The sequence below is a fragment of the Schistocerca americana genome, chromosome 11, assembly GCF_021461395.2.
Source record: "Schistocerca americana isolate TAMUIC-IGC-003095 chromosome 11, iqSchAmer2.1, whole genome shotgun sequence".
Lineage (NCBI taxonomy): Eukaryota > Metazoa > Arthropoda > Insecta > Orthoptera > Acrididae > Schistocerca > Schistocerca americana.
In genome coordinates, this window is record NC_060129.1 from 162,666,069 (window position 1) to 162,693,543 (window position 27,475).

Genomic DNA, 27,475 nt, shown 5'->3' on the forward strand with positions numbered 1-27,475 from the left:
CATCATCACTGCAGCGTTCTGTCGTCTGTAGTTGTACGACATTGCCAGTAAATACAATTGGTGTGTGTCGACAACTACAAAATTGATAGAGATGTATGACGCTGATGAGGCGCTTTACAATGTGAGGCAACCTGAATACAAAAATAGATTAAGAAGATTGGAGATCTAAACTAAGGTAACCTAACCTAACCCTCTCCTGTAGCAAGGAATCTTAGTTGTTTGACAAACTGTTTTGATAAACTTGTTTGACATACTTGTTTGACAAAATTGTTTGACAAACTTGTTTGGCAAACATGATTGATAATATTGTTTGGCAATATTGTTTGACAAACTTGTTTGACAAATTTGTTCCTCAAATTTGTTTGACAAACTTGTTTGACAAACTTGTTTGACAAACTTGTTTGACAATCTGTAACACTAGCCGAATCAGTATTTGAGAGAAACCCCTACCCCTCCCCTCCCTTTTACCTTTCTGGGAACTTCCCTCACCGATACAAGCACTTAATATCAGCTTGATTGACTAGTTAATTAACTATGGAAACTATTAACTTCTGGGAAACCCCCAGCTACCCCTGTCCTTTATCCCACCTGAAAATTGGCGGGAAAAATTGCGTTGATTGGCCATTTGATAGGAAATCGATTGCAGTTACAGAATATTGTTTAAAATGGGCCATGTTTTTTCGAAGAGACGAGTCCTACAAACGCTGTTACCTGTACAGGCACTGGTTTGCACCAACGTCTTTCCAACCCTTCAACAGTGTGGATGTGTGGGTAGAATCGTATCCATGCAAGATGGCGCTCCTCCACACACTGCACACTGCTGCAGAAGTTTTCTGGAAATGCTAGAAGTATCAGCCGACATTTCTCTACAGTCTGGCCGTCCAGATGAGCTGGTCTTAATCTGTGTGACTTCTGGCTGTGGGGTTATGTCAATGATGTGTTCAGTGCTCCAATGACGAACGTAGCTGACTTGAAGAAAGCACGCATTGCACAACGCATTCTGAACATAGCCACCGAGACACTCCGACCTGTTGTGGAATATGCTGTTTCTCAGTTTCAACTTGCAGCAGAAAACGGTGGACAGCACACTGAAAATGCCTTGCGCCTGCCTTAAGGGAATTAGAAAACCGACGTGCTTACTCTTTTTATGCGGTTTTCGACCTCAGGACAATTAAAAGCCTATTTTTCCTAGCCACTTTTGTACGACCTTGTGGTGGTGGATGGGCTCAACTAACCAACAATGCCTCAACTGTTGACTATAGAACTTGCGCGTTCATTCACATTGAACAGTGTGGATAGTATAATCTGCAGTTTAAAAAATGGCCTTCGTATTGTGAGTCATCTGCCATTTTTAACCGACCCCACTTACGTTAAGACGCTTATTTCGCCATCTATTAGTAAAATTTTCTTTAACGTTCTTAAATCCTTGACGTTTCCCCCTGCGTCAATAATATTCCTGTTAAAATATGACGCCATTCTGAGCAGTGGTTCTCTTCCTACAGCCTTTTGAAACTGGAGCCTTATTACTTCACTGACGAAGGTATAGGCGTCTGCGTAACAGTGTTATAAGCCATTACTGAACTTCGGTAGATGACATATTAATCTGTCGAAACCTGTTAAAGCATTAAAGTAATCCACTTGTGCAGCTGACGACGGAATATTTTTGGGAAAAATAATATACCGCACTTGCTGCAAATATAATAGCTGTGAACAAAATCATTCTAATGTACGTGTGAATATTGCGAAAAATAATCAGTGTTGGCTATTGAGGACGGGTCCTGAAATGTAGGTGAAACGAATCACTTAGATGAAAAGAAAATTCATACACAGCTAGGAGGAATGAAAAAAATAATACACTCAACCAAAGCAGTCTGTTGAGCTTCTGAACAGCTGTGCTATAAGGCGTGTTTCAGACTCATGGCTTCACAATTTGACTTTCGAGAACCCCATGTTCCCACCAGAAACGCGTCTTCTGTATTATGGTTGCCTTAGGGGACCTTTTTTTCAAAACCAGTCCAGTATCGGAAGTGGAAAAATGTAATGCTAAAATCAGTTTACTGTCCCTTCATTAGCGTGCCTTTTTTTGTTGTCATAGTTTCATCATCAGTATTTCAGTTGGTTGTTTTTATTTTTATTTTTTTTATTGTATAGGATATCACGATGAAGCAATCCTACATGTTGTTTACTCTGTTATACTAAAATACATCATTTTCAAAGATGACATTACAAGTTGGAAATAACATCACATCTTGTTTAAGTATCTCACCATTACACAGATAATACATAGCTGACGTGTTAGACAACGCATCTCAATATTTAAACAAATGTTTCACTTACATATTCTATAGAAAAAATGTAATATGGTCTTCTGTTCTTCCGATGTTTGATGTTAAAAATAAACATTAGAATCACAGATTACAAAAGCTAAGTGAATACATTAAGGATAATGTGTGGCTTTCAGCCAGGAATAATACTAATAAATAGTGCACAAATACAATACACAAATGCCTTTTACAGAAATGAAAAAAAACGTTTAGTAATACGACCGTTCATCGGAGTTCATTAATGGTGAACTCATAGGTTAAACAAGATTGGTTAGTATGAGATAGTGACAGGTAGGAAATAGGAAATGGCAATAGATGGGAAGAGTACAGAGACAGTGTGTGTGTGTGTGTGTGTGTGTGTGTGTGTGTGTGTGTGTGTGTGTGTGTGTGTGTGTAATTTGTAGTGTAGTGCCATCAATGCACGGTGTGGCCGTGCTCTTCTCGGCACTTCAGTCTGGAACCACGTGACCGCTATGGTCGCAGGTTAGAATCCGGCCTCGGGCATGGATGTGTGTGATGTCCTTAGGTTAGTTAGGTTTAAGTAGTTCTAAGTTCTAGGGGACTGATGACCTCAGAAGTTAAGTCGCATGGTGCTCAGAGCCATTTGAACCATTTTTGTGTATACTGATTCAAAAGTGTAAACAACATCTGGAAGTTACTTCATTGTTGCCACACCATGTTACAAATGATTTGAAATTATGTATAAAGTTTGTTGAAATCTGAGTGTTCTCGTCGTCAAACTTGGGATGAGTATACTCTGTGGATCATTTGCACCCCGTTTTAAGGAGAAGCTGGGTGAAAATACATCTCAATATATCTTCTGAACTACGTATCGTACGGTTATATAAGTTTGCAGGTACACTCAGTGGTATGTGCGGGTATTCTATGCAAAATCTGTTGTGATTAGATAGACCTAACCGTAAAGAAGTAATAAATTTAAACGTCATGCATGAGGTTTTACTGGATGAACAGCGAAAATTTATTAAGCATTAACCTTCCTTAGTTTCATTATTTCGGGGGTAGGCGGGGTGTATCAGCTTTAAAAACTTTGGGAAGGTTTGAAGTTACGGGTAAACTTTGTTGGAAGTGGGTAAGTGCTCTCATTCTGAGATATCAAAAGAATATAGTCCGGTTAATATCCGCGGCGTGAGTTAGGCTGTCCCAAGCATGTACTTTGTGTATGACCGTTATATTTGACTTACTGCGTTGAACCTTTATCATAACATTATAGCGCTTAATGAATAAATTGTCAGCGTTTTAAATTTCTAAAGTCGGTCAATAATTATATATAATTCTGAAAATCCAGTTATTGCCTCTGTACATGGGACAGTGCACGTGTTAGCCATTAAATAATATAAATTACTAGGTTGGTGCATAAGTTCGTACAGTTTTTGTTTCGCATGTAGCTATTCCGGTTCCTATGGGTTTATTTATCGATTGCCATTTTCTATTTACTCTACACTATTGCTACTTCAGTCTACCTATTGGTATTCGGATATAGCGATTGCAGATGTGGACGCTAGAAAATGGAGAACCAAGTGCAGAAATCGGAGCGTTTCCGAGATATTCTTCTGTTACAGTTCAGTAAAGGGGTAACAGCAGCGGAGGCAGCCACCAATGTTTGCGTCATTTATGGGGATAATGCCACTGGACAGAGTACGCAAACAAAATGGTTTTGTCGTTTTAAGGAGCATCGTTCTGACATTAGTGACTTCACACGTTCAGGAAGACCGTCAAGGATTGATGAAGGTCGTTTAAACACATTAATCCACAGTGATTCACGTCACTCTGATGAACAGTGATCGTTCCACCATCGTGCGACATTTGTTCGCAATCGGGAAGGTTCGAAAAATCGGATGTATGGGTACCGCATACTGTAAGCCGACAAAAATGAACCGGCGGCCATATGTGAATCTCTGCTTGCTTGTCATCAATTGGCTCCTGAATAACACAGACCATTTCAATCGTGTCTCGTAACTGGTGACAAGAAGATGTGTCTTTACGCTAACATAAGGAAAAGAAACGAATGGTTGACCTCAAACAAAGCAGCATGTCCCCGTACGAAGACCTGTGCGCATCCATAAAAGATAAAGTTATGTATCTGGTGGAACAGCGGCGGTGTGATGTACTGCTTATCTCTTCCACCAGGTGTAAAGCATCACTGCTGACGTTTACTGTTAACAACTGAGACGCCTTGCAGATGCACTCCGACATCAACGAACAGGCAGACTAAGTCATACTTCTCCCGAATTCTGCTATACCGACCATTTTTTCTACACATTACCACTTCTAACTTTTTCTTGTGTAATGTGGCTGCCAGAACTCGGTTCGTGCCAAATCTTAAGGTCCTAGGTCAACTACAAGGCAGCAAAAGCAGCCAAAAATTGAGTTTTCAAAAACAAAAACTTGACTTGCTGTACTCCTTACTTGTCCACTGCAACAACTTGGATGCTTATATTACGTACAGAGTGGTGCGCCCGCAAGGCTCATCACGCGACTTTAACTGCCAGAAGATAAATGTAATCGTTTCCGAGAGAAATGTGTCCATTGTGACGATTTGCAGTTACGTCATTTCGAAACCTAATTTATTAAACGTAAGATTTTCTGCGGCTTTTTCTACACATTACCACTTCTCGCTTTTTCTTGTGTAATGTGGCTGCCAGAGCTCGGTTCGTGCCAAATATTAAGGTTCTAGGTCAACTACAAGGCAGCAAAAGCGGCCAAAAATTGAGTTTTCAAAAACTAAGACTTGACCAGCTGTGCTCCTTACTTGTCGACTGCAACAACTTAGATGCTTATATTACGTACAGAGTGAGGCAACCGCAAGGCTCATCACGCGACTTTAACTGCCAGAAGATAATTGTAAACGTTTCCGAGAGAAATGCGTCCATTGTGACGATTTGCAGTTACGTCATTTCGAAAACAATGGAACACCGCCGGGTGCCAGGTGAGAGAGAAAGGGGAAACGTCGAGCAGACAGAGAGCGTCCAGCGTACGCACTGGCGCCGCCAGGTCGAGCGATGTTTTAGCAGTTCATAGGAAAGTGCGAGAAACGCGGAGGGTCAACGCCTGCTGTTTGAATAGAGAAATTTTTGGATAGGTGGAGAAATTGTATCACTCCGCGAGGGAGAGGTGGGTGGCCTCTGCAGCATCGGGATAGCCTGATTAGAGTTTGGCAGCAAGATTGTCGCAAGAGCATCGGGTAGAGCGAGGCAGGTGAGGAGAGCGTCTTGCTCCTTGAAAGCGGACGGTCGCAAAGTTCGGCAGCTCTGAGAGAGGGACTTAGATTCTGAATACTGTGCTGTGTACGATCTGGAGTCTGCAGCTGCAGTAGGACATCAGCGTCTACGATAGGCATTGCATTGACTATTAGTACAGGGCTATTACAAATGATTGAAGCGATTTCATAAATTCACTGTAGCTCCATTCATTGACATATGGTCACGACACACTACAGATACGTAGAAAAACTCATCAACTTTTGTTCGGCTGAAGCCGCACTTCAGGTTTCTGCCGTCAGAGCGCACGAGAGCGCAGTGAGACAAAATGGCGACTGGAGCCGAGAAAGCGTATGTCGTGCTTGAAATGCACTCACATCACTAAATATTTAAACAAATGTTTCACCTACTTATTCTATAGAAAAAATGTAATATGATCTTCTGTTCTTCCGATGTTTGATGTTAAAAATAAACATTAGAATCAGAGATTACAAAAGCTAAGTGAATACTTTAACGATAATGTGTGGCTTTCATCCAGGAATAATACTAATAAATAGTGCACAAATACAATACACAAATGCCTTTTACAGAAATGCAACAAACGCTTAGTAATACGACCGTTCATCGGAGTTCATTAATGGTGAACTCATAGGTTAAACAAGATTGGGTAGTATGAGATAGTGACAGGTAGGAAATAGGAAATGGCAATAGATGGGAAGAGTACAGAGACAGTGTGTGTGTGTGTGCGTGTGTGTGTGTGTGTGTGTGTGTGTGTGTAATTTGTAGTGTAGTGTCATCAGTGCACGGTGTGGCCGTGCTCTTGTAGGCGCTTCAGTGTGGAACCACGTGACCGCTATGGTCGCAGGTTAGAATCCTGCCTCGGGCATGGATGTGTGTGATGTCCTTAGGTTAGTTAGGTTTAAGTAGTTCTAAGTTCTAGGGGACTGATGACCTCAGAAGTTAAGTCGCATAGTGCTCAGAGCCATTTGAACCATTTTTGTGTATATTGATTCAAAAGTGTAAACAACATCTGCAAGTTACTTCTTTGTTACCATACCATGTTTGTTCAAATGAAAGCACCAAATTTTGATGCTGTGCTATATTTTAACGATTATCTACCAAATTCCTCTCTCACAAGTATCCCCCTCCGTCCAGATTCTTTAAAGAATCGAATTCTCATGTATAAAACTAATTCAAATGTGTGATTCCTTTACAAATGATTTAATGTGTTAAATATTTAACGTTGACCATATAAGGCGTTTATGATTGAAGACGCAAAACCCTAGTCATGTTGGTTTCAATAGTTTCGGATTACTCACCACAGACAAATGAAAAACGTTACGAAAGATTTGAAATTATGTATAAAGTTTGTTGAAATCTGAGTGTTCTCGTCGTCAAACTTGGGATGAGTATACTCTGTGGCTCATTTGCACCCCGTTTTAAGGAGAAGCTGGGTGAACATACATCTCAATATATCTTCTGAACTACGTATCGTACGGTTATATAAGTTTGCAGGTAAACTCAGTGGTATGTGCGGGTATTCTATGCAAAATCTGTTGTGATTAGATAGACCTAACCGTAAAGAAGAAATAAATTTAAACGTCATGCATGAGGTTTTACTGGATGAACAGCGAAAATTTATTAGGCTCTAACCTTCCTTAGTTTCATTATTTCGGGGGTAGGCGGGGTGTATCAGCTTTAAAAACTTTGGGAAGGTTTGAAGTTACGGGTAAACTTTGTTGGAAGTGGGTAAGTGCTCTCATTCTGAGATATCAAAAGAATATAGTCCGGTTAATATCCGCGGCGTGAGTTAGGCTGTCCCAAGCATGTACTTTGTGTATGACCGTTATATTTGACTTACTGCGTTGAACCCTTAGCATAACATTATAGCGCTTAATGAATAGATTGTCAGCGTTTTAAATTTCTAAAGTCGGTCAATAATTATATATAATACTGAAAATCCAGTTATTGTCTCTGCACATGGGACAGTGCACGTGTTAGCCATTAAATAATATAAATTACTAGGTTGGTGCATAAGTTCGTACAGTTTTTGTTTCGCATGTTGCTATTCCGGTTCCTATGGGTTTATTTATCGATTGCCATTTTCTATTTACTCTACACTATTGCTACTTCAGTTTACCTATTGGTATTCGGATATAGCGATTGCAGATGTGGACGCTAGAAAATGGAGAACCAAGTGCAGAAATCGGAACGTTTCCGAGATATTCTTCTGTTACAGTTCAGTAAAGGGGTAACAGCAGCGGAGGCAGCCACCAATGTTTGCGTCATTTATGGGGATAATGCCACTGGACAGAGTACGCAAACAAAATGGTTTTGTCGTTTTAAGGAGCATCGTTCTGACATTAGTGACTTCACACGTTCAGGAAGACCGTCAAGGATTGATGAAGGTCGTTTAAACACATTAATCCACAGTGATTCACGTCACTCTGATGAACAGTGATCGTTCCACCATCGTGCGACATTTGTTCGCAATCGGGAAGGTTCGAAAAATCGGATGTATGGGTACCGCATACTGTAAGCCGACAAAAATGAACCGGCGGCCATATGTGAATCTCTGCTTGCTTGTCATCAATTGGCTCCTGAATAACACAGACCATTTCAATCGTGTCTCGTAACTGGTGACAAGAAGATGTGTCTTTACGCTAACATAAGGAAAAGAAACGAATGGTTGACCTCAAACAAAGCAGCATGTCCCCGTACGAAGACCTGTGCGCATCCATAAAAGATAAAGTTATGTATCTGGTGGAACAGCGGCGGTGTGATGTACTGCTTATCTCTTCCACCAGGTGTAAAGCATCACTGCTGACGTTTACTGTTAACAACTGAGACGCCTTGCAGATGCACTCCGAGATCAACGAACAGGCAGTCTAAGTCATACTACTCCACGACAACGCCCGCCCGAATTCTGTTATACTGACCATTTCTTCTACACATTACCACTTCTCGCTTTTTCTTGTGTAATGTGGCTGCCTGAGCTCGGTTCGTGCCAAATCTTAAGGTCCTAGGTGAACTACAAGGCAGCACTAGCGGCCAAAAATTGAGTTTTCAAAAACAAAAACTTGACCAGCTGTGCTCCTTACTTGTCGACTGCAACAACTTAGATGCTTATATTACATACAGAGTGGTGCACCCGCAAGGCTTATCTCGCCACTTTAACTGCCAGAAGATAAATGTAAACGTTTCCGAGAGAAATGCGTCCATTGTGACGATTTGCAGTTACGTCATTTCGAAGACAAATGTATTTAACGTAAGATTTTCTGCGGTTTTTTCTACACATTACCACTCCTCGCTTTTTCTTGTGTAATGTGGCTGCCAGAGCTCGGTTCGTGCTAAATATTAAGGTCCTAGGTCAACTACAAGGCAGCAAAAGCGGCCAAAAATTGAGTTTTCAAAAACTAAAACTTGACTTGCTGTGCTCCTTACTTGTCGACTGCAACAACTTAGATGCTTATATTACGTACAGAGTGGTGCGCCCGCAAGGCTCATCACGTCACTTTAACTGCCAGAAGATAAATGTAAACGTTTCCGAGAGAAATGCGTCCATTGTGACGATTTGCAGTTACGTCATTTCGAAAACAATGGAACACCGCCGGGTGCCAGGTGAGAGAGAGAGGGGAAACGTCGAGCAGACAGAGAGCGTCCAGCGTACGCACTGGCGCCGCCAGGTCGAGCGATGTTTTAGCAGTTCATAAGAAAGTGCAAGAAACGCGGAGGGTCAACGCCTGCTGTTTGAACAGAGAAATTTTTGGATAGGTGGAGAAATTGTATCACTCCGGGAGGGAGAGGTGGGAGGCCTTTGCAGCATCGGGATAGCCTGATTAGAGCTTGGCAGCAAGATTGTCGCAAGAGCATCGGGTAGAGCGAGGCAGGTGAGGAGAGCGTCTTGCTCCGTGAAAGCGGACAGTCGCAAATTTCGGCAGCTCTGAGAGAGGGAATTAGATTCTGAATACTGTGCTGTGTACGATCTGGAGTCTGCAGCTGCAGTAGGACATCAGCGTCTACGATAGGCATTGCATTGACTACTAGTACAGGGCTATTACAAATGATTGAAGCGATTTCATAAATTCACTGTAGCTCCATTCATTGACATATGGTCACGACACACTACAGATACGTAGAAAAACTCATCAAGTTTTGTTCGGCTGAAGCCGCACTTCAGGTTTCTGCCGTCAGAGCGCTCGAGAGCGCAGTGAGACAAAATGGCGTGCGTGCGGGCAAGTTTCACGCGTAGCCCGCGGAAAATTGGCTCTTGCCACAACTGGTGACCGACAGCGCCGACTTCATCTTTCAACATGATGGTGCTCCACCGCACTTCCATCATGATGTTCGGCATTTCTTAAACAGGAGATGGGAAATCCGATGGATCGGTCGTGGTGGAGATCATGATCAGCAATTCATGTCATGGTCTCCACGCTCTCCCGACTTAACCCCATGCGATTTCTTTCTCTGGGGTTATGTGAAAGATTCAGTGTTTAAACCTCCTCTACCAAGAAACGTGTCAGAACTGCGAGCTCGCATCAACGATGCCGGCAGTCACCATTGGACGTAGTCAACCAGTGCACAGAGCTATCATACTGGTACTGCACGTTAGTACAAGACACACTAGGCTGCACCTTAAAGCCGTCGGCACACGGACCGTGCATCCGAATGTTGAGCGTTGAGCGTGCCGAGTTTCTGACGTCATAGCGTGGAATAGCACGTTCGGTAGTCTTTCCGAACGTGCAGAGCAACATCTGGCTTGTCAGATTTTCTGAGCGTGCGACTGAGCGTTGACCAATGAGATGGCGCAACGCCACCTACGTCACATGCACGCCGTCTCCCTTCAGTACAGTGAGGCGCCATATTGGCATTCATTTCAAACCTATATGTATATATACCGATCCGAGCACCAGAAAATTGAGAATCCTGCAAAACCCGTTGTTAACTGTGTGATTCGTTCCAATAAAATAACGAGAAACATCATAGTCGTGGCAAAAGATCTATTGTAACTTGCGTATAATAACAGTAGGCTACTTGATGGTAGCAGCACACTGAAGATGCACCCAAAACGCATTGTTCATGGTAAAATTTGTTATAATTAAATTTCAGTTAGTAACATAACTACGGTTAAGGTTTTTAGCAAGTGGTAAAATACTACGATTTGCAACGAAAGGTGTGATGTTGGTTTAGCGTAATGAATAACGTCTCTGTCCTATACGGAGTTTTTTTTGTTGGGGGCGGTGGTTCGCGTCCTGACACAACCAATTTTTTTCGTAACATTCGCGTTTTTATTAGATTTTCATACTTTATTATTAGTTTAATATAAGTATAATCTATAATATTTCATGTTATGTAAATACAAGTTCACCTTTTTTTGAGGGGTGACTTTGTTCAATTGGCTTGATCTACAGGACAGCTTGCGCTACTTGTATAAAGATATTTTGCTCCTTTTTCTTTTACGCTTCGTAATTCACGCGTTGCAAAGATTCTGCTACTGGGTAGGAACAGTGATCAAGTAAGACTGACCTTGGGGTTTCACTAAAATGTGGGAATGATGAAGTAATGTTTATCTCATGCGGAGAAGTATTCCAAATTTGTAATGCACAGTTTGTAATGGAACATTTATAATCCTGTGCCCTTATTGACTGGACATGGTACTTTCCTTTTCGTGGACGATGGAGGAAATGTGCGTTTTAATAGAGCTAATGTGGGAATTTTAGCCGGCCGAAGTGGCCGTGCGGTTAAAGGCGCTGCAGTCTGGAACCGCAAGACCGCTACGGTCGCAGGTTCGAATCCTGCCTCGGGCATGGATGTTTGTGATGTCCTTAGGTTAGTTAGGTTTAACTAGTTCTAAGTTCTAGGGGACTAATGACCGCAGCAGTTGAGTCCCATAGTGCTCAGAGCCATTTGAACCATTTGGGAATTTTAAGCGCGCCCGTTGACTAAACAGTGTGATTTACGAACTAGAAGCATCCCTCAACTGCCGCTGGAGTGCGCTGCGATCGTGTATACCACGTTGGGGCCCACGTACCGTATGCACGAGTCGCATCGTTCCTGAGCGTTCAGCAGCACGTTGAACTTGGCACGCTCAACGTTAACGTTCGACAGCACGGTCCGTGTGCCGATGGCTTTAAGGGATGTTGAGCCAGTCTTGAAAGCGTTGTATACCATTTAGAGGAAATATAGGCCTTGTGGTATTAGTAGTTTCTGAGTGGTTTATTCTGCTCAAGATATTTGAGGGACTCGTCGTAATTCAGCGACTATGCAGCTGCAGTCGTCGCCCCAACAGTATCGACGGAGCCAGCACGCTGGTAGACGGTATTGTAAAACCTGCAGCAGCGGCAGTAGAGTTCAGAAATAGTTGTTGGATCGTGTTCTTGCCATCCACTGAGCATCCATGCAGTTCTGCTTACGATTCTTGATTGGTTATTTGTCTTTTTGCATGTTGTTTGGTTAGTTTCTCGGTGGTGGTGTCCGAAGTATGTATTATTTCAGACACAAAAGAGATTATAGGAATGCAGTCAGATCGCATTTACCATTTGCTTATCCAGAGGCATAATTAAATCTAACTTCACATCAACTTAACATTAAGAGCTGAGAGCCAATCTTACCAGTGTAGTATATCTAAGAACAGTGTACAATTTGTTTAATTTGTTCTCATTCATGATTTGTTCAATATGATCTAATTTCCATCGTGAGATAATTTACAGTAAATACAAGTTGATTCAGTAGTTGGTGGTAGTTAGACGTCACTGTCACATTAGTATATTTTATTCATGTTTACTATTGGCCTCTACCCCAATAGGAATTCTACAACTGAACTACGAACGGGTAGGTAAGGAACTGCCCCCTCTCACCCCGGACATTCCGTCGCCCGCAGCTACCTTCGCTTCGTCGAAGATGGACCCTCGCTCGCCTGGCAGCCTTTCCAGTTGAGCAGCTTCGGGCGCTGCTGATTCTGGCAATATAAATAACGGTCCACGCAGTGGGGGCTACGTGCGCTGCGTCGGTAATTACTTTTTTCGCCCCCAGGGCCGGGCTGCTTATCGACAGAAGGGAGGAGGGGTGGATCTCCCGGGGCCGAGTGATTTCCTTCCACCGCTGCTGGGTGGGGGGGGGCCTCGGCGCCGCTAGCTGAAACACGAGCCGAGCCGAGCCAAGCCGAGCCGGCGGTCGGCTGTCGCCGTTCAGCCGTCGGAAATGGAGAACGCCGCGCAGATTGGCTGCGAAATTGCCTCTCCGCCTAACGCGGTATCACAATAACATGCAGGCCAGCGCGTGCCGTATTGACGGAGCTGCCCTTGAACAAACTCTAACATTCGTCTGCTTATTTATTTTCGATCTCCTTCCCTCCAGAAGCACGGTGTGCATATGAGAGATTTGCTAAAGCGAAAATGCTGCGGACGGACAAACACGCAAAGAACATACACTGATTAGCCTAAACATTACGAGCACCAGCTTCATCATCATCAGTTATCTGCTATATTAGCAGGCCCTTTGCCTCTCTAATTTCTGTGATCCATTGCCTCCTTCTTAAGGCTGCTGTATGTCATACCGTCCATCATGTCATCCAGTATCTGGAATCTCTTCCTTCCTCGCTTCCTTTTCCCTTCTACATAACCTTCTAAAACTGTTTTTATCAGTCCGTCATTCTTTCTTAATATATGCCCAATCCAATTTCTTTTTCTTCTCTTTATTACATCTAGTAACTGTCTTTTCTCTCCCACTCTTCTCAGTGCCTCTTCATTTTTTACTCTGTCCATCCAACTTATTCTTTCCATCTTCCGCCATGTCCAGATCTCAAAAGCCTCCAGCCTTTCTCTGTCTTTTTGCCTCATAGTCCATGTTTCAGCGCCATATAGAAGAACACTCCATACAAGACATTTTATGAGTCTCTTTCTGAGTTCTCTGTTCAGACTGCTGCAGAAGATTCTTCTTTTCTCATAAAACGCCTCTTTTGCCATTGCTATCCTTGTTTCAATTTCTGTGGTGCACGTCGAGTCGGTGTCTATCCTGCTTCCAAGATACTTAAAATTTTGCACCTCTTCTAGTGTTTCTCCATTCAGCACAATTTTTATTTCCTTATTTCCTCCTATTGCCAATACTTTTGTTTATTTTGTGTTAATTTTCATTCCATATTTTTTTCCGTTCGTTGCAATGGTGTCCACCAAATCCTGTAATTCTTTTTCCCCTGTGGCTAGAAGGACCATGTCATCAGCAAATCTTAACCATCCTACTCTTCTTGCTCCAATTTCTAATCCTTTGTCACCAGCTTCATACACACATCAAAGAAAGTTTTGTATACGTCGGTTCCGAGAGTACCTGAACCTGTACAGAACCTGTACAGAAAACACAAACATCATTTATTGCTCATGAAAATCACACTTTGCATGTTGTACCGCCGTAAAGCGAGACCTTAAGAGGTGGTGGTGCAGATTGCTGTACGCACCGGTACCTCTAATACCCTGTAGCAGGTCCTCTTGCAAGGATGCATGCCTGTATTCGTCGTGGCAGACTATCAACAAGGTCATCAAGGCACTATTGGTCCAGATTGCCCCACTCCTCAACGGCGATACGGCGTAGATGCCAAAGAGTGGTTGGTGGGTCACGTCGTCCATAAATAGCCCTTTTCAATCCATGCCAGGCATGTTCGATAGGGTTCATGTTTGGAGAACATGCTGGCCACTCTAGTCGAGCGATGTCGTTATCCTGAAAGAAGTCATTCACAAGATGAGCACGATGGGGGCGAGAAATGCCGTCCATGAAGTCCAATATGCTGCCCATACGGTAGCACTATCGATCGTAGGATGGCATTCACGTATTGTACAGCCATTTCGGTGCGTTCCGTGACCACCAGCGGCGTATGTCGGACCCACATAATGCCACCCCAAAGCAGCAGGGAACTTCCACCTTGCTGCACTCGCTGGACAGTGTCTAAGGCGTTCAGCCTGACAAGGTTGCCTCCAAATACGACGATTGTCTGGTTGAAGCCATATGCGACACTCATCGGTGAAGAGAACGTGATGCCAATCCTGAATGGTCCTTTTGCCTCGTTGTTGGGCCCAACTGTACTGCGCTGCACGGTGTCCTCGTTGCAAAGATGGACCTGGTCATGGACATCGGGAGTGAAGTTGCGCACCATGCAGCCTATTGCGCACAGTTTGAGTCGTAACACGACGTCCTGTCACTGCACGAAAAACACTATTCAACATGGTGTCGTTGCTATCAGGATTCCTCCGATCTATAATCCGTAGGTAGCGGTCATCCACTGCAGTAGTAGCCCTTGGGCGGCCTGAGCGAGGCATATGATCGACAGTTCCTGTCTCTCTGTATATGTCCGAACAACATCGTTTTGGCTCACTCTGAGATGCCTGGACTCTTCCCTTGTTGAGAGCCCTTCCTGGTACAATGCGGATGCGAACGAACCGCATTATTGACCGTCTAGGCATGTTTCAACTACATACAACACGATCCGTGTACCTCCTTCATCATGGAATGACTGGAACTGATCGGCTGTCGGACCCCCTTCGTCTAATAGGCACTGCTCATGCATGGTTGTCTACATCTTTCGGTCGGTCTAGTGACATCTCTGAACAGTCAAAGGGACTGTGTCTGTGATACAATAGCCACAGGCACCGTCTACATTCAGGAGTTCTAGGAACTGGGCTGATGCAAAAGTTTTTGTGATTTGTGTATGTTAATAGTTATGGCGATCAGTTTTAAAATAATGAACAGTTTACTTACTTATCTTCCATCTCTTATTTTTATTCGGCTGCGCCGATAATTAAAGTTCCAGTTTCGAGACATTGTAGAAAGAGAACCACAGCTGAGAATAACGTCAAGTTTGAACAGTGTATTATTTACACAGATCGAAATGTCATGGAACAAAAAAACAAGTAACGAAAGTTTCACCAATGAATGGCGCCATGAGCGTCAGAATATGCACACTGGTAGACGCCCGGCACATGGCTATTTGCGCACGAGGCGTCCAACAAGACTGTCTGAATGAAGGATCGCGTGCTACTGCTAAAAATCTTTCACAGGAACGGTTACTGTGCTCCAGTATCGCTATAGAAGTTCTGGACACTTAACGTTCTACATCTACATCTATATACATACTCCGCAAGGCGGAGGGTACCCTGAGTACCTCTATCGGTTCTCCCTTCTATTCCAGTCTCGTATTGTTCGTGGAAAGAAGGATTGTCGGTATGCTTCTGTGTGGTCTCTACTCTCTCTGATTTTATCCTCGTGGTCTCTTCGCGAGATATACGTAGGAGGGAGCAATACACTGCTTGACTCCTCGGTGAAGGTATGTTATCGAAACTTCAACAAAAGTCCGTAACGAGCTACTGAGCGTCTCTCCTGCAGAGTCTTCCACTGGAGTTTATCGATCATCTCCGTAACGCTTTCGCGATTACTAAATGATCCTGTAACGAAGCGCGCTGCTCTCCGTTGGATCTTCTCTCTCTCTTCTATCAACCCTATCTGGTACGGATCCCACACTGCTGAGCAGTATTCAAGCAGTGGGCGAACAAGCGTACTGTAACCTACTTCCTTTGTTTTCGGATTGCTTTTCCTTACGATTCTTCCTATGAATCTCAGTCTGGCATCTGCTTTACCGACGATCAACTTCATATGATCATTCCATTTTAAATCACTCCTAATGCCTACACCCAGATAATTTATGGAATTAACTGCTTCCAGTTGCTGACCTGCTATTTTGTAGCTAAATGGTAAGGGATCTATCTTTCTATCTATTCGCAGCACATTACACTTGTCTAGATTGAGATTCAATCACCATGCGTCAAGTCGCTGCAGATCCTCCTGCATTTCATTACAAATTTCCACTGTTACACCCTCTAGATATACCACAGCTTCATCCGCAAAAAGCCTCAGTGAACTTCCGATGTCATCCACAAGGTCATTTATGTATATTGTGAATAGCAACGGTCCTACGACAGTCCCCTGCGGCACACCTGAAATCACTCTTACTTCGGAAGACTTCTCTCGATTGAGAATGATATGCTGCGTTCTGTTATCTGGGAACTCTTCCATCCAATCACACAATTGGTCTGATAGTCCATATGCTCTTACTTTGTTCATTAAACGACTGTGGGGAGCTGTATCGAACGCCTTGCGGATGTCAAGAAACACGGCACCTACCTGGGAACCAGTGTCTATCGCCCTCTGAGTCCCGTGGACGAATAGCGCGAGCTTGGTTGCACACGATCGTCTACAGAGTAGATTTCTAGTCTCCAGAAAAGTCATTATACTCAAAATTCGACAACTGATCGACGTTAGAGATATAGGTCTATAGTACTGCACACCTGATAGACGTTCCTTCTTGAAAACGGGATGACCTGTGCCCTTTTCCAATCCTTTGGAACGCTACGCTCTTCTAGAGACCTACGGTACACCGCTGCAAGAAGGGGGGAAAGTTATGGGTTATGAAAAAAGGCATTGATTTGATGACTGCTAAGGGTCTAGAGAAAATTATTACAAAAGTCGAAAAGACCTTCTGAAGTGAAATGTGCTAGAGGGAGGAAAGCAGTTGGTTGATCTGACGTCTGACGAAGATTTGGCCGCAGCACTGCAGCAGGGATCGAGAGGTGGTGTGCGAACACGCAGTGAATGGGAAGTTGTGCGAACGCTGGACACACCTGTGAGTATGGTTTGTAACATCCAACGAAACATGCTGCATTGCTGTCCGTTCAAAATTGCCCATGTTCAGGAGCTGCTTGTTGCTGACATGCCAGCAAGACAAACGTTCACTCTGAAATGTCTTGTTCGCATGGAAATTGACAGCAAGTGGCCATGGAACATTCTGTGGGCAGTCGAGTCCCATTTGTATCCCCAAGTACATGTCAATACGCAGACTTTCAGAATGTAGGTAACGAAAAAACCGCATTTACATCAACCAAAACCACCTCTTTCTGCAAAGTTGACTGTGTGGTGCGGGTTGACGAAATCGTAGGGGGGCACAGAGAGAATCAGCGCAATTTGCTAGTGCAGGTTGCCTACATCAGGAGCAAGTGTACATTCAGGGGGCCAACTATTGATCTTTTGTGATTGAGAGGTTCTTAACCCATTGTTCTGCTAAGATTATGACCCCCTGGATTCATCTGTCATTTCGATTGACAGATTCTTAACCTATCGTTCTGCTAAGTGGGTCATGACTCCCTGGGGTTAAAGCTAGTATTACACTATCAAATTTCTTTGTCAAAGATTTGATCAAAGATGTGATAAAATATTCCATCAAATATATTTGACCAAGATCTTTGATGTAGTGGTAGAAGGGGTATTACACTGTCATCATATTTTTCGTCAAAGTTCAAGATGGCTGACGACAAAAACAGGTTGTTAACCGCAGCAGTTGCATGTACCACAATTGCACTGTGTGCACATGCGGAAGAGAAACAGGGAAAAAAGGAAACATACCTGGGTGAATCTGTGGGTTTTATGATGATACGATAAAAGCGTTCAACAAAACTTGTTACGTGAGCTTATAGTGGAGGACGTCACGTCGTACATCAATTACTAAAGAATGGATGAACATACATCTCTGTATGTGCTCAGTGAAGTGTGTCCTCACATCACAAATCACAATACTCACTTAAGAACTGCTACATCTGCAGAAGACAGGCTCACTGTAACACTAAGATTCCTTGCTACAGGAGAGGGTTAGGTTAGGTTAGCTTAGGTTAGGTCTCCAATCTTCTTAATCTATTCTTGTATTCAGGGTGCCTCACGTTGTAAAGCGCCTCATCAGCGTCGTACATCTCTATCAATTTTGTAGTTTTCGACACACACCAATTTATTTACTGGCAATGTCGTACAACTACAGACGACAGAACGCTGCAGTGATGATGTTAGCGCTCCATGTGGTAACATGTCACATTGCAGTGAGCAGAAGACAAGCGACTTCTTGTATGAAATCTACAGTGAGGCCCTAGATTTGATCAAATATTGGATGACATTTGACAAAGTTCCCTATTATACCATCAAATACCTTTGACAAAGTGTTTTGACAAAGGGTTTTGACGAACTGTTTTGACGAACTGTTTTGACGAACTGTTTTGACGAACTATTTTGACAAAAATTGTTTTGACAAAAACTGTTTTGACAAAAACTGTTTGTCAAAACAGTTCGTCAAAACAGTTCGGCAAAACAGTTCATCAAAACAAGTTCGTCAAAACAAGTTCGTCTAAACAAGTTCGTCAAAACAAGTTCGTTCATCAAAACAAGTTCGTCAAAACAAGTTTGTCAAAACAAGTTTGTCAAAACAGTTTGTCAAAACAGTTTGTCAAAACAGTTTGTCAAAACAGTTTGTCAAAACAGTTTGTCAAAACAGTTTGCCAAAACAGTTTGTCAAAACAGTTCGTCAAGACAGTTCGTCAAAACAGTTCGTCAAAACAGTTTGTCAAAACAGTTCGTCAAAACCCTTTGTCAAAACCCTTTGTCGAAGGTATTTGATGGTGTAATAGGGAACTTTGTCAAATGTCGTCCAATATTTGATCAAATCTAGGGCCTGACTGTAGATTTGATCCAAGAAGTCGCTTGTCTTCTGCTCACTGCAATGTGACATGTTACCACATGGAGCGCTAACATCATCACTGCAGCGTTCTGTCGTCTGTAGTTGTACGACATTGCCAGTAAAAACAATTGGTGTGTGTCGACAACTACAAAATTGATAGAGATGAATGACGCTGATGAGGCGCTTTACAACGTGAGGCACCATGAATACAAAAATAGATTAAGAAGATTGGAGACCTAACCTAAGCTAACATAACACAACCCTCTCCTGTAGCAAGGAATCTTAGTTGTTTGACAAACTGTTTTGACAAACTTGTTTGACATACTTGTTTGACAATTTTGTTTGGCAAACTTGTTTGACGAACTTGTTTGACAAATTTGTTTGATGAACTTGTTTGAGAAACTCGTTTGACAAACTTGTTTGACAAACTTCTTAGACAAACTTGTTTGACACACTGTAAAACTGGCCTAACCAGTATTTGAGAGAAACCCCTACCCCTCCCTTCCCTTTTACCTTTCTGGGAACTTCCCTCACCGATACAAGCACTTAATATCAGCTTGATTGACTAGTTAATTTACTACGGAAATTATTAACTTCTGGGAAACCCCCAGCTACCCCTGTCTTTTATCCCACTTGAAAATTGGCAGGAAAAACTGAGTTGATTGGCCATTTGATAGGAAATCGATTGCAGTTACGGAATATTGTTTAAAAAGGGCTGTGTTTTTTCGAGGAGACGAGTCCTACAAACACTGTTACCTGTACAGGCACTGGTTTGCACCAACGTCTTTCCAACCCTTCAACAGAGTGGGTGTGTGGGTAGAATCGTATCCATGCAAGATGGCGCTTCTCCACAAACTGCACACTGCTGCAGAAGTTTTCCGGAAATGCTAGAAGTATCAGCAGTCATTTCTCTACAGTCTGGCCGTCCAGATCAGCTGGTCTTAATCTGTGTGACTTCTGGCTGGGGGTTATGTGAATGATGTGTTCAGTGCTCCAATGACGAACGTAGCTGACTTGAAGAAAGCACGCATTGCGCAACGCATTCTGAACATAGCCACCGAGACACTCCGACCTGTTGTGGAATATGCTGTTTCTCAGTTTCAACTCGCAGCAGAAAACGGTGGACAGCACACTGAAAATGCATCGCCTGCCTTAGGGGAATTAGAAAACCGATGTCCTTACTCTTTTTATGCGGTTTTCGACCTCAGGACAATTAAAAGCCTATTTTTCCTAGCCACTTTTGTACGACCTTGTGGTGGTGGATGGGCTCAACTATCCAACAATGCCTCAACTGTTGACTACAGAACTTGCGCATTCATTCACATTGAACAGTGTGGATAGTATAATCTGCAGTTTAAAAAATGGCCTTCGTATTGTGAGTCATCTGCCATTTTTAACCGACCCCACTTACGTTAAGACGCTTATTTCGCCATCTATTAGTAAAATTTTCTTTAACGTTTTTAAATCCTTGACGTTTCCCTCTGCGTCAATAATATTTCTGTTAAAATATGACGCCATTCTGAGCAGTGGTTCTCTTCCTACAGCCTTTTGAAACTGGAGCCTTATTACTTCACTGACGAAGGTGTAGGCGTTGCGTACCTGTGTTATAAGCCATTACTGAACTTCGGTAGATGACATATTAATCTGTCGAAACCTGTTAAAGCAATAAAGTAATCCACTTGTGCAGCTGACGACGGAATATTTTTGGGAAAAATAATATACCGCACTTGCTGCAAATATAATATCTGTGAACAAAATCTTTCTAATGTACGTGTGAATATTGCGAAAAATAATCAGCGTTGGCTATTGAAGGCGGGTCCTGAAATGTAGGTGAAACGAATCACTTAGATGAAAAGAAAATTCATACACGGCTAGGAGGAATGAAAAAAATAATAGACTCAACCAAAGCAGTCTGTTGAGCTTCTGAACAGCTGTGCTATAACGCGTGTTTCAGACTCACGGCTTCACAATTTGACTTTCGAGAACCCCATGTTCCCACCAGAAACGTGTCTTCTGTATTATGGTTGCCTTAGGGGACATTTTTGGCAAAACCAGTCCAGTAACGTAAGTGGAAAAATGTAATGCTAAAATCAGTTTACTGTCCCTTCATTAGCCTGCTTTTTTTGTTGTCATAGCTTCATCATCAGTATTTCAGTTGGTTGTTTTTATTTTTATTTTTTTTATTGTATAGGATATCACGATGAAGCAATCCTACATGTTGTTTACTCTGTTATACTAAAATACATCATTTTCAAAGATGACATTACAAGTTGGAAATAACATCACATCTTGTTTAGGTATCTCACCATTACAAAGATAATACATAGCTTACGTGTTAGACAACGCATCTCAATATTTAAACAAATGTTTCACTTACATATTCTATAGAAAAAATGTAATATGATCTTCTGTTCTTCCGATGTTTGATGTTAAAAATTAACATTAGAATCACAGATTACAAAAGCTTAGTGAATACTTTAACGATAATGTGTGGCTTTCATCCAGGAATAATACTAATAAATAGTGCACAAATACAATACACAAATGCCTTTTACAGAAATGCAACAAACGTTTAGTAATACGACCGTTCATCGGAGTTCATTAATGGTGAACTCATAGGTTAAACAAGATTGGGTAGTATGAGATAGTGACAGGTAGGAAAAAGGAAATGGCAATGGATGGAAGAGTACAGAGACAGTGTGTGTGTGTGTGTGTGTGTGTGTGTGTGTGTGTGTGTGTGTGTGTGTAATTTGTAGTATAGTGTCATCAGTGCACGGTGTGGCCGTGCTCTTCTAGGCGCTTCAGTCTGGAACCACGTGACCGCTATGGTCGCAGGTTAGAATCCTGCCTCGGGCATGGATGTGTGTGATGTCCTTAGGTTAGTTAAGTTTAAGTAGTTCTAAGTTCCAGGGGATTGATGACCTCAGAAGTTAAGTCGCATAGTGCTCAGAGCCATTTGAACCATTTTTGTGTATATTGATTCAAAAGTGTAAACAACATCTGGAAGTTACTTCATTGTTACCATACCATGTTTGTTCAAATGAAAGCACCAAATTTTGATGCTGTACTATATTTTAACGATTATCTACGCAAATTCCTCTCTCACAAGTATCCCCCTCCGTACAGATTCTTTAAAGAATCGAATTCTCATGTATAAAACTAATTCAAATGTGTGATTCCTTTACAAATGAGTTAATGTGTTAAATATTTGACGTTGACCATATAAGGCGTTTATGATTGAAGACGCAAAACCCTAGTCATGTTGGTTTCAATAGTTTCGGATTATTCACCACAGACAAATGAAAAATGTTAAAAAAGATTTGAAATTATGTGTAAAGTTTGTTGAAATCTGAGTGTTCTCGTCGTCAAACTTGGGATGAGTGTACTCTGTGGCTCATTTGCACCCCGTTTTAAGGAGAAGCTGGGTGAACATACATCTCAATATATCTTCTGAACTACGTATCGTACGGTTATATAAGTTTGCAGGTACACTCAGTGGTATGTGCGGGTATTCTATGCAAAATCTGTTGTGATTAGATGGACCTAACCGTAAAGAAGTAATAAATTTAAACGTCATGCATGAGGTTTCACTGGATGAACAGCGAAAATTTATTTAGCATTAACCTTCCTTCGTATCATTATTTCGGGGGTAGGCGGGGTGTATCAGCTTTAAAAACTTTGGGAAGGTTTGAAGTTACAGGTAAACTTTGTTGGAAGTGGGTAAGTGCTCTCATTCTGAGATATCAGAAGAGTATAGTCCGGTTAATATCCGCGGCGTGAGTTAGGCTGTCCCAAGCATGTACTTTGTGTATGACCGTTATATTTGACTTACTGCGTTGAACCTTTAACATAACATTATAGCGCTTAATGAATAGATTGTCAGCGTTTTAAATTTCTTAGGTCGGTCAATAATTATATATAATACTGAAAATCCAGTTCTTGTCTCTGCACATGGGACAGTGCTCGTGTTAGCCATTAAATAATATAAATTACTAGGTTGGTGCATAAGTTCGTACAGTTTTTGTTTCGCATGTAGCTATTCCGGTTTCTATGGGTTTATTTATCGATTGCCATTTTCTATTTACTCTACACTATTGCTACTTCAGTTTACCTATTGGTATTCGGATATAGCGATTGCAGATGTGGACGCTAGAAAATGGAGAACCAAGTGCAGAAATCGGAACGTTTCCGAGGTATTCTTCTGTTACAGTTCAGTAAAGGGGCAACAGCAGCGGAGGCAGCCACCAATGTTTGCGTCATTTATGGGGACAATGCCACTGGACAGAGTACGCCAAGAAAATGGTTTTGTCGTTTTAAGGAGCATCGTTCTGCCATTAGTGACTTTACACGTACAGGAAGACCGTCAAGGATTGATGAAGGTCGTTTAAACACATTAATCCACAGTGATTCACGTCACTCTGATAAACAGTGATCGTTCCACCATCGTGCGACATTTGTTCGCAATCGGGAAGGTTCCAAAAATCGGATGTATGGGTACCGCATACTGTAAGCCGACAAAAATGAGCCGGCGGCCATATGTGAATCTCTGCTTGCTTGTCATCAATTGGCTCGTGAATAACACAGACCATTCCTATCGTGTCTCGTAACTGGTGACAAGAAGATGTGTCTTTACGCTAACATAAGGAAAAGAAACGAATGGTTGACCTCAAACAAAGCAGCATGTCACCGTACGAAGACCTGTGCGCATCCATAAAACATAAAGTTATGTATCTGGTGGAACAACGGCGGTGTGATGTACTGCTTATCTCTTCCACCAGGTGTATAGCATCACTGCTGACGTTTACTGTTAACAACTGAGACGCCTTGCAGATGCACTCCGAGATCAACGAACAAGCAGACTAAGTCATACTAATCCACGACAACGCCCGCCCAAATTCTGCTATACTGACCATTTTTTCTACACATTACCACTTCTCGCTTTTTCTTGTGTAATGTGGCTGCCAGAGCTCGGTTCGTGCCAAATCGTAAGGTCCTAGGTGAACTACAAGGCAGCAAAAGCGGCCAAAAATTGAGTTTCCAAAACTAAAACTTGACCAGCTGTGCTCCTTACTTGTCGACTGCAACAACTTAGATGCTTATATTACGTACAGAGTGGTGCGCCCGCAAGGCTCATCACGCGACTTTAACTGCCAGAAGATAAATGTAAACGTTTCCGAGAGAAATGCGTCCATTGTGACGATTTGCAGTTACGTCATTTCGAAGACAAATGTAACTAACGTAAGATTTTCTGCAGTTTTTTCTACACATTACCACTTCTCGCTTTTTATTGTGTAATGTGGCTGCCAGAACTCGGTTCGTGCCAAATCTTAAGGTCCTAGGTCAACTACAAGGCAGCAAAAGCGGCCAAAAATTGAGTTTTCAAAAACTAAAACTTGACTTGCTGTACTCCTTACTTGTCGACTGCAACAACTTAGATGCTTATATTACGTACAGAGTGGTGCGCCCGCATGGCTCAACACGCCACTTTAACTGCCTGATGGTAAATGTAAACGTTTCCGAGAGAAATGCGTCCATTGTGACGATTTGCAGTTACGTCATTTCGAAAACAAATGTATTAAACGTAAGATTTTCTGCGGTTTTTTCTACACATTACCACTTCTCGCTTTTTCTAGTGTAATGTGGCTACCAGAGCTCGGTTCGTGCCAAATCTTAAGGTCCTAGGTCAACTACAAGGCAGCAAAAGCGGTCAAAAATTGAGTTTTCAAAAACTAAAACTTGACTTGCTGTACTCCTTACTTGTCGACTGCAACAACTTAGATGCTTATATTACGTACAGAGTGGTGCGCCCGCATGGCTCATCACGCCACTTTAACTGCCAGAAGATAAATGTAAACGTTTCCGAGAGAAATGCGTCCATTGTGACGATTTGCAGTTACGTCATTTCGAAAACAATGGAACACCGCCGGAAGCCAGATGAGAGAGAGAGCGGTTCGTCGAGCCGACAGAGAGCGTCCAGCGTACGCACTGGCGCCGCCAGGTCGAGCGATGTTTTAGCAGTTCATAGGAAAGTGCAAGAAACGCGGAGGGTCAACGCCTGCTGTTTGAACAGAGAAATTTTTGGATAGGTGGAGAAATTGTATCACTCCGCGAGGGAGAGGTGGGAGGCCTCTGCAGCATCGGGATACCCTGATTAGAGTTTGGCAGCAAGATTGTCGCAAAAGCATCGGGTAGAGAGAGGCAGGTGAGCGTCTTGCTCCGTGAAAGCGGACAGTCGCAAAGTTCGGCAGCTCTGAGAGAGGGACTTAGATTCTGAATACTGTGCTGTGTACGATCTGGAGTCTGCAGCTGCAGTAGGACATCAGCGTCCACGATAGGCATTGCATTGACTACTAGTACAGGGCTATTACAAATGATTGAAGCGATTTCATAAATTCACTGTAGCTCCACTCATTGACATATGGTCACGACACACTACAGATACGTAGAAAAACTCATCAAGTTTTGTTCGGCTGAAGCCGCACTTCAGGTTTCTGCCGTCAGAGCGCTCGAGAGCGCAGTGAGACAAAATGGCGACAGGAGCCGTGAAAGCGTATGTCATGCTTGAAATGCACTCACATCAGTCAGTCATAACAGTGCAACGACAATCCAGGATGAAGTTCAACAAAGATCCACCAACTGCTATCTCCATTCGGCGATGGTATGCGCAGTTTAAAGCTTCTGGATGCCTCTGTAAGGGGAAATCAATGGGTCGGCCTGCAGTGAGTGAAGAAACGGTTAAACGCGTGTGGGCAAGTTTCACGCGTAGCCCGCAGAAAATTGGCTCATGCCACAACTGGAGACCGACAGCGCCGACTTCATCTTTCAACAGGATGGTGCTCCACCGCACTTCCATCATGATGTTCGGCATTTCTTAAACAGGAGATGGGAAAACCGATGGATCGGTCGTGGTGGAGATCATGATCAGCAATTCATGTCATGGTCTCCACGCTCTCCCGACTTAACCCCATGCGATTTCTTTCTCTGGGGTTATGTGAAAGATTCAGTGTTGAAACCTCCTCTACCAAGAAACGTGTCAGAACTGCGAGCTCGCATCAACGATGCTTTCGAACTCGTTGATGGGGAGGTGCTGCGCCGAGTGTGGGAGGAACTTGATTATCGGCTTGATGTCTGCCGAATCACTAAAGGGGCAAATATCAAACATTTGTGAAAGCCTAAAAACACTTTGTGAGTTTTTGTATGTGTGTGCAAAGCATTTTGAGAATATCTCAAATAAAAAAGTTATTGTAGAGCTGTGAAATCGCTTCAGTCATATGTAATAACCCTGTATAATTGCAGTTGATTCCGCCTTATAGGCCGGCAGTCACCATTGGATGTAGTCAACCATTGCACAGAGCTATCATACTGGTACTGCACGTTAGTACAAGACACACTGGGCTGCACCTTAAAGCCGTCGGCACACGGACCGTGCATCCGAATGTTGAGCGTTGAGCGTGCTGAGTTTCTGACGTCATAGCGTGGAATAGCACGTTCGGTAGTCTTTCCGAACGTGCAGAGCAACATCTGGCTTGTCAGATATTCTGAGCGTGCGACTGAGCGTTGACCAATGAGATGGCGCAACGCCACCTACGTCACATGCACGCCGTCTCCCTTCAGTACAGTGAGGCGCCATATTGGCATTCATTTCAAGCCTATATGTATATATACCGTTCCGAGCACCAGAAAATTGAGAATCCTACAAAACCCGTTGTTAACTGTGTGATTCGTTCCAATAAAATAACGAGAAACATCATAGTCGTGGCAAAAGATTTATTGTAACTTGCGTATAAGGACAGTAGGCTATTTGAAGGTAGCAACACACTGAAGATCCACCCAAAACGCATTGTTTATGGTAAAATTTGTTATAATTAAATTTCAGTTAGTAACATAACTACGATTAAGGTTTTTAGCAAGTGGTAAAACACTACGATTTGCAACGAAAGGTGTGATGTTGGTTTAGCGTAATGAATAGCGTCTCTGTCCTATACAGAGTTTTTTTTTGTTGGGGGCGGTGGTTCGCGTCCTGACACAACCAATTTTTTTCGTAACATTCGCGTTTTTATTAGGTTTTGATACTTTATAATTAGTTTAATATAAGTATAAACTATAATATTTCATGTTATGTAAATACAAGTTCACCTTTTTTTGAGGGGTGACTTTGTTCGATTGGCTTGATCTACAGGACAGCTTGCACTACTTGTATAAAGTTATTTTGCTCCTTTTTCTTTTACGCTTCGTAATTCACGCGTTGCAAAGATTCTGCTACTGGGTAGGAACAGTGATCAAGTAAGACTGACCTTGGGGTTTTACTAAAATGTGGGAATGATGAAGTAATGTTTATCTCATGCGGAGAAGTATTCCAAATTTGTAATGCACAGTTTGTAATGGAACTTTTATAATCC